Source organism: Bos javanicus, chromosome 28, assembly GCF_032452875.1.
Source record: "Bos javanicus breed banteng chromosome 28, ARS-OSU_banteng_1.0, whole genome shotgun sequence".
Classification (NCBI taxonomy): domain Eukaryota; kingdom Metazoa; phylum Chordata; class Mammalia; order Artiodactyla; family Bovidae; genus Bos; species Bos javanicus.
In genome coordinates, this window is record NC_083895.1 from 4,712,968 (window position 1) to 4,722,145 (window position 9,178).

Below are 9,178 nucleotides of genomic sequence, written 5' to 3' on the forward strand. Positions count from 1 at the left end.
ATGATCAAAAACCTTGAAAACAGAATGGAGAAAATGCAAGAATCAATTAACAAAGACCTAAAAGAATTAAAGAATAAATATACAGAAAAAACAACACAATTACTGAAATTAAAAATACTCTAGAAGGAATTAATAATAGAATATCTGAAGCAGAAAAACAAATCTGTGACCTGGAAGATAAAATGGTGGAAACAACTTTTAAAGAGCAGAATAAAGTAAAAAGAATGAAAAGAACTGAGGATAGTCTCAGAGACTTCTGGGACAACATCAAACACACCAACATTCAAATTATATGGGTCCCAGAAGAAGAAAAGAAAAAGAAAGGGTATGAGAAAAATTTTGAAGAGATTATAGTTGAAAATTTCCCCAACATGGAAAAGGAAATTGTTGGGAAGCCCAGTACAAAATAGCCAGTTAGAGGAAGTCCTTGGGAAAATGGCGAAGGGCCAGAAATACCCCGGCTTGGTGTACTTGGGCAGAAAAACGTCTCCTGCCTTTGGTTATGCCCAGCACCAAGATTTAATAATAAATATTAAGGATGTTGCTTGAGAAAATGGGTTATGGGGTAAGCACATGGGTCATTTAGAGCGCGCTGTCCTTGAAATATTTTTACTAATTAGGTGTTAACCCCATACGCGCTCTGCTGACTGTATACTCTAAGCTCTTTGTTCCTACTTCTATAAAAAGGCTTGACTGCAGAAATAAACTTGTCAGTCCTTGCAAGAGACTGTCCGAGTGTCATTCTTTCAGGTTCGTCGCTTCCAAGTCCTGGGGAGAAAATCCCCAACAAGTGGCGCCACGAACAGGGACTTGAAAGGAAGGCTGAACAAAGCGACGAGCCCCTGCAGAAAGAGGTAAGCAGGATGGGACAACATAGCAGTAAAATTCCTTTCATTTCTATAATGCATCATTTTTTGAAACAAAACGGTGTTAATGTTTCAAGAGATCAGTTGAATGACTGCTATCATATACTACTGGAACATAATCCATGGTTCCGGGAGAAGGGGACGCTTCATCTTGATGTATGGAAAAGGGTTAAGAACAATGTTTTGCGAGCATATCGGCAGGGAGTTCGCATTCCTCCTCAATGGTGGGTTACCTGGTCACTCATACGGGCTGTCATAGAACAAATTGAAGGACATAATGTTGATTTGGAGATAGAGACTGTTGGGTCTTTGCATGAATACGAGCTTAATGAATAAGACATGCAAGGTGCTTTGAAATGCAAGAATGTCATGCTCAATCAAACACAAACCCTGGAAAAACAACTTGAGGCTGTATCTATTAAGGATGTGCCAAAACCGAAACCGCTTAAGGCGGAAGTCATTTCGTTCAGCGGACAGCCCAAATCTGAGGCTTTTCTTTCTGCTGCGTCTGTAACTGCAGTCGCTAACCTTGCTCGTACTAACCCCTTCACTCCTCCTCGGGAGATACCTGCTTGTGCTTTCGCTTTCCCAATACAATTTGATCAACCCGTCCAGGGTCAAAATTCTTGGGCCAGTGTAGATTTTAGCATGTTGTCTAGCTTTAAGAAAGCATGTACTCTGTATGGACCTACTTCTCCTTACTGTATAAAATTTCTCAGAGGATGGGCTGACCATTGGATGCCATATGATTTTTTTCAAGTAGCAAAGATGGTTTTAAATCCTCAACAATTACTGCAGTGGCAAATGTGGGTTAGTGATGAGGCCCGACAGCTGATGATTGACCAGCAATCTTGTGGTAACCCTGCCAATTTAACTTATGATATACTGACTGGAACATGGACTATGGCCGATGTAATGGCGCAATTAGCTAATATTACCCCTGAGATGTTGCATTTCATTAAAGAAACTGCCTGCAGGGCGTGGGCAAAGGTTGATAATGCTAACTCTGATGGTTCATTTGTTAAGATTATTCAAGGACATGAGGAGGAATATTCTCAATTTATAGGAAAATTAAAGGATGCAGTTGAGAAATCTATTAAGGATGTGACTTTACAAAATATTATTTTAAAACAACTTGCTTTTGAAAATGCTAATGAGGAATGTCGATCCGTGCTCAGACCAGTTCGAGAGACTGGCTCTCTTATGGAATATTTGAAAGCATGTAGGGACAACGGATCTATGTCCCATAGAGCAAAATTGGCAGCATTGGAAACCTTTAATATACAGAAAGCTGCTAATGCCAAATGTTTTAACTGTGGGAAGCCCGGCCATATGAAAAAACAATGTCGCATGCTAACACAGGCCGGAAAAAATACTACTACTTCTAATAAGAAGAGACCCCCAGGAGTATGTCCAAGATGTAAAAAGAGGTTCCATTGGCTGAATGAATGTCATTCTAAATTTGATAAGGATGGAAACACTTTGAACCCTGGTGCACAACAAAAACAACAGGGAAACTGATAAAGGGGTCATCCTCTAGCCCCACTACAAAAGGAGGACCTAGCGTTATGATGCTACAAGCAGCTACATCTAAGAGTGCTTGCATTGATATACCTAGTTCTTATGATATGGAACTAATAGAATTATACAACCCCCACAAAATTCCCACTGGATATTATGGCCTGATTCCACCCGGGACAGTGGGACTGATTTTGGGACGTAGTAGCTGCACAGTGAGAGGTTTAGTGGTATTGACTGGTGTTGTGGATGAAGATTATGAAGGGGAAATACATGTTATGGTAAATGTTGTGAAAATGGGAAATGTATACTTACAAAAAGGGAAATGTTTTGCACAATTATTACTTTTGCCATATGTCAAACCAATGAAGGCATCTGATAAAGTTCGGCAGGGAGGCTTTGGCAGTACCAACCTTACTGCTGCACTATCCACCTTATTAAAGGAACATCAGAAACCCATGCTTACTTTACGCATATGGGGAAAAAATTTCACAGGCATGTTAGATACTGGAGCTGACATTTCAATCATTAGAGCTGCAGAATGGCCCCCTTGATTGGAGTAAGGTTGTGGCTCCTTCTAGACTATTAGGAGTGGGTGAAGCTGATGCCACAAAAACTTTTGTCAGTGCATCCTATTTCCAAGTGTATGGCCCTGATCAAATTGTAGCTTATCTTAAACCATACATTACTAATATGCCTATCAATTTATGGGGACAGGATTTTCTTCAACAAACGAAAGCCACAATTTCTTTAAATGAACATTTTTAATGGAGGCCATTGAGTTAACACTGCTGCCTCTCAATTGGGAATTTGATACCCCAGTATGGACACCTCAATGGCCCCTAACTAAAGAAAAATTGGCAGCTCTTACGCAATTAGTAAATGAACAATTACAAAAAGCTCATATAGAACCTTCATTTTCCCCGTGGAATTCCCCTGTTTTTGTAATAAAAAAGAAATCAGGAAAATGGCGAATGTTGATAGATTTAAGAATTGTTAGTAATACCATGTTACCTATGGGGCCCTTACAACCCGGATTGCCCTCCCCTTCTATGGTACCAAAAGGATGGTCTGTAGTTATTATTGACTTACAAGACTGCTTTTTTTTACTATACCTCTGCACTCTAAAGATAGAAAACGTTTTGCCTTTTCAGTTCCTTCTATAAATCACATGGCTTCTGTTAAAAGACTTCAATGGAAGGTGCTACCTCAGAGAATGATGAACTCTCCTACCATTTGCCAATATCTCATATCTGTTTTATTACAACCCATTAGAGATAAGTATCCTACTGCATTTATAATTCATTACATGGATGATATACTTCTTTCTATGGAATCTGAACTCTGTTTGCAACAGTTATATAATGAAGTTACTACTACTCTTCAAAATCATGGCCTGCTTGTTACACCAGATAAAATTCAGTGGAAAGCACCCTTCAATTATTTAGGACATGTTGTGGAAGAATCTAAAATCAACCCTCAAAAAACTCAAATTTCTGTGCAGTCTCTACACATGCTGAATGATTTTCAAAAATTGCTAGGAGATATTAATTGGCTGCGGCCATCTGTTGGCATCCCCACCTATGCCTTACAAAATCTATTTAAAATTTTAGAGGGATCCCCTGACCCTAATAGCCCTAGGCAGCTAACAAAAGAGGCCAAAGAAGAACTGGCCTTAGTGGAGAAACGCATTCAACAATCTTTTTCAACTTGGCTAGATTATGATCAACCAGTTTCTTTATATATATTCCCCACTGAACATTCGCCCACTGCAATTATAGCTCAGCATAGCCCAATAGAATGGGTATATTTACACACTAAACAGTCTAAAAAAATTGTATCATATATTGAGAAAATAGGGCACTTAATTGTGTCAGGAAGAAGCTGTATACAAACTTTGACTGGATTTGATCCATATGCAATACACGTTCCCTTGACAAAAAAGGAATTGCAAATTGCCTTACAGTATAACTTGACCATGCAAATGGCATTAAGTGATTTTCAAAATGTTATCTCATTTCATTTGCCGAAAGGAAAATTATGGACTTTCTACAATGTACTAAATTCATTGTAACTAATATCATTGCATCCCAGCCTATTTCCAATGCACCCACCTGTTTCATTGTTGGCAACAAGAAAGGCATAGCAGGGATTGTCGGCCCTGATATCAAAGAGAAATTACCCACTACCTATTCTTCAGTACAAAGAGTTGAGTTGTATGCTTTATATGCTCTTTTGTCGCTTCAACCATTATCCTTCAACGTATATACTGATTCCAAATACCTTGCTTCCCTTTTTCCTGATTTTGTTACCGCCTTTTTATACAAACTAGATGAAGAATTACATACTCCCTTTTCACAGACTCGAGCTGTAATTCGCTCACGTATGGAACCTTCCTTCATTGCACATATACGTGCTCATTCAGGTTTACCTGGCCCTCTAGTTGCAGGAAATGATGCCCTTGACAGGCTCATACCTCCCATTTTTACGTCTGCCAGTGACGAACATGCTAATCTTCATACCAATGCTAACAGATTGCACTCTAAATACTATATTCCTCTCACTGAAGCGCGGCGTATTATTAAAACCTGTGATGTCTGTGCCCCTCTGCACTTACAAACTACGATTTCAGGAGTTAATCCCCGGGGGCAACAGCCTAACTCCCTTTGGCAATCTGATTTCACTCACTGCTCCTTAAGAAAGTTTTCTTTGCTCTTTGTCTCAGTTGATACATTTTCAGGCTTTATCTAGGCAGTACCTGTCTCTTCAGAATCCAGTAAACATGCCATTTCCACACTCTTACTCACCTTCCCCGTTATGGGGATTCCTTCTGTCTTGAAAACAGACAATGGACCTGCATTCACCTCGCATTAGTTTCATTTATTTTTATCAGAATGGAACATAACACACATTACAGGAATACCCTATAATCCTCAGGGTCAAGCCATTATTGAAAGAGCCTACCGCACCCTAAAAACTCATTTATTAAAACAGAAAGGGGGAATATGGAAGAGGAGACACACTTCTTATCCCATGAACCCTCAATTACTCTTATCTTTAACTCTTTATTCCCTGAGTTTTTTAACCTTAACAAAAAATAATTCTGATACTCGTGCAGATAGACATTTTGCAGAAGACAAAAACAGCAAATTAGAAATCAATACACCAATATGGCATAAGCAATTTAATCAGTGGCTGCCAGGAATCTTATGACTCCTAGGCAAGGGTTATGGTCTTGTCATTGCAGATGGAGAGGAAATCTGGGTTCCCCTTCGCCATGTCCGTTACCAAGAGGGACCCCAAGACTGGACTCCCTCGGGAAGTGATGAAGTTGACGCAAAGGGTCTTGTCAATGACCCTGGAGGAGCCAATGAGGAAACACCATTGTCTGAATCCTTACCTGACATGGGCTCAAGTGAAAAACATGACTCATCAAGCTGAGCAGACACTGAAGAGTACTGGAACTCCTATGACTCCAGATAAGCTGTTTCTGGCAATGTTAGCTGTTCTTTCCTGTTCCTCTGGGGTAAGTGCAAAATATGTTTATTGGGCATACATACCCAACCCACCACTTCTCTCCATAGTGGATTGGGTAGATAAAGCCCCTATGATCTTTACCAATGACAGCATGCATTTTCCAAGTCCCTGGTCCACAAAGCGACCAATTCATGAAGAAGATGAGGGAAAGCCAATCAATATTTCCATGGGATTCAAAACCTTGCCTATCTGTTTCGGATCTCATCCCCTTTGCGTGACTATCTTCCCACAGTGGTGGGCATACTCTGCCAACAATGGGACTGCTTTGCATCTGGGAATGTTTACTACGGTATCTTTCTTACTTAATGGCTCCGAGTGACATTATCCAGGCCAGATAGCCAACTATTCGAACTCGCTTTTTCAACCAGAGGAAACTTCATGTCATACTGTATCTTGGAGAAGAAAACAGGAGATACAACCATTACATTGGTCTGATTGTCGAGGCCAATTTAGGAAAATTTCTATATTTCAGCAAAATCATACTAATCATACATTTAAATTTGTTGACTGGGGACCTCACGGTTTGTTTGTAAACTGTTCTGAAGAGCAGGAGGAACATCATAATTGCTCCTGGTTAATAGATCAAGCATTGGAGGCTTTCATAAAACTAAGACAAGTTTCTGGACTGATAAGGACATATTGCTGAATTGGTATAACGGGGGCTTATCACCCCCACAACCCAGGATTGTTGTCCCCATTGTGGGGCCAGAGCAATGGCACATTTGGAAAATTTCAGCAGCCTTAGAGCACTTTGCTAGTGTTTATGGGACTATGGGTGTGTTTCGTCCTTCTAATTATACCTTCCTATACAATAGTACTGGCTATATTCAATTGTGTGTTCACCTTCCATACTTGTTTATTGTAGGGCATTTTTATATTGACTTATCGGCCAAGATTGTCAATTGTACTGCATATGCATTGTATACCTGCCTTAATCACATCATTTCATATCACAATGCTAGCATTGCGCTAGTTAAACAAAGATCTGAGTTATGGCTTCCTGTAAACTTAACTGAGCCTTGGACTGATTCTGTATTTCTTTCTGTATTGTTGAAAACTGGACTTAGGCGATCTAAGCGCATCATTGGGTGGATTGTTGCAGGCATCTTAAGCCTTATCTCCATTGTGACTGTAGGAACTTTGTCCGGTATGGCTTTACATAATTCTATACAAAGTCATGATTTTATCACTGCTTGGCACAAAGACTCTCATGATCTTTGGACTCAACAAGCTCAAATAGATCAGCAATTACAAACATGAATTAATGAGCTACAAACTGTGGTTATCCACTTAGGAGATCAAGTGCAGCAACTGACTTTCCAAACACGTATACATTGTCACTGGAATTTTACTTCTTTTTGTCTGACTGACATGCCCTATAATAGCACTGAATACCCTTGGGATAAAGTTAAAGCGCATTTGCAGGATCTCACAGATAACTCAAGTTTAGACATCAATTTGTTGAAACAACAAGTTGCTAATTTTCAAGTTAAGGTACCTAAGGAATTGTACAGCACTCAATTTTACGATACTTTAACCAAAACCCTATCATCTCTAGACCCTAGAGCTTGGTTTTCAGGAAGTAACATTTTTATATATGTATTAATTACCCTGCTTTTTCTGTCATTGCTTATAGGATTCAAATGTCTTTACTCAAGACTCCATGCCTCCCACAATGGAGTCCAACTAGCAGCTGCCATGCTTAAATTAAAAACAAGAGGAGGATATGTTGGGAAGCCCAGTACAAAATAGCTGGTTGGAGGAAGTCCTTGGGAAAATGGCGAAGGGCCAGAAATACCCCAGCTTGGTGTGCTCAGGCAGAAAAACATCTCCTGCCTTTGGTTATGCCCAGCGCCAAGATTTAATAATAAATATTAAGGATGTTGCTTGAGAAAACGGGTTATGGGATAAGCACATGGGTCACTTAGAACGCGTTGTCCGTGAAATATTTTCACTGATTAGGTGTTAACCCCGTACGCGCTCTGCTGGCTGTATGCTCTAAGCTCTTTGTTCCTACTTCTATAAAAAGGCTTGACTGCAGAAATAAACTTGTCAGTCCTTGCAAGAGACTGTCCAAGTGTCATTCTTTCAGGTTCATTGCTTCCAAGTCCTGGGGAGAAAATCCCCAACAGAAATAGTCAATCAAGTTCAAGAGCCACAAAGAGTCCCATACAGGATAAACCCAAGGAGAAACTTGCTAAGACACATACAAATCAAACTAACAAAGACTAAACACAAAGAAGGAATATTAAAAGTGGCAAGGGAAAAGCAACAAGTAACATACAAGGGAAAACCCATACCTATAACAGCTGATCTTTCAGCAGAAACTCTGTCAGCCAGAAGGGAATGGCAGGATATATTTAAAATACTGAAAGGGAAAAAAAATCTACAACCAAGATTAATGTGCCCAGCAAAGATCTCACTCAAAATTGATAGAGAAATCAAAAGCTTTTCAGACAAACAAATGTTAAGAGAATTCAGTACCACCAAACCAGCTTTAGAACACATGTTAAACAGACTTATATAGTCAAGAAATACAAGAGAAGAAAAAAGATCTACAAAACCAGCTGCAAACAATTAAGAAAATGGCAATAGGAACATATATATCAAAAATTGCTTTAAATGTAAATGGATTAAATGCTCCAATCAAAAGTCACAGACTGGCTGAATGGATACAAAAACAAGACCCATATATATGCTGTCTACAAGAAACCCACTTCAGACCACAAGACACATGTAGACTGAAAGTGAGCGCATGGAAAAATATATTCCATGCAAATGGGAAGCAAAAGAAAGCTGGAGTAGAAATCCTCATATCAGACAAAAGAGACCTTAAAATAAAGAATATTACAAGAGATAAGGAAGGACACTACATAATGACCAAGTGATCAATCCAAGAGAAAGACAGGACAATTGTAAATATTTATGCACCCAACATAGGAACACCTCAATACGTAAGACAAACACTAACAGACATAAAAGGAGAAATTGACAGTAACACAATAATAGTAGGAGACTTTAACACTCCACTCACACCAATGGACAGATCATCAAAACAGAAATTTAATAAGGAAACATAAGCCTTAAATGGTACATTAGATGAGATGGATCTCATTGATATCTTCAGGACATTCCATCCAAATGCAGAAGAATATACCTTCTTCTCAAGTGCATATGATACATTCTCCAGGATAGACCACATCTTGGGTCACAAATCAAACCTCAGTACATTTAAGAAAATTGAAATTTTATCAAGC

The 9,178-nt window shown here is 39.3% G+C and overlaps 1 pseudogene; it reads left to right on the forward strand.

Annotated features, from left to right (window-relative positions):
• Positions 1 to 516: 516 nt before the first annotated feature.
• LOC133240287 (endogenous retrovirus group K member 25 Env polyprotein-like) lies at positions 517 to 7,991 on the forward strand (annotated as a pseudogene).
• The last annotated feature ends 1,187 nt before the right edge of the window (positions 7,992 to 9,178 follow it).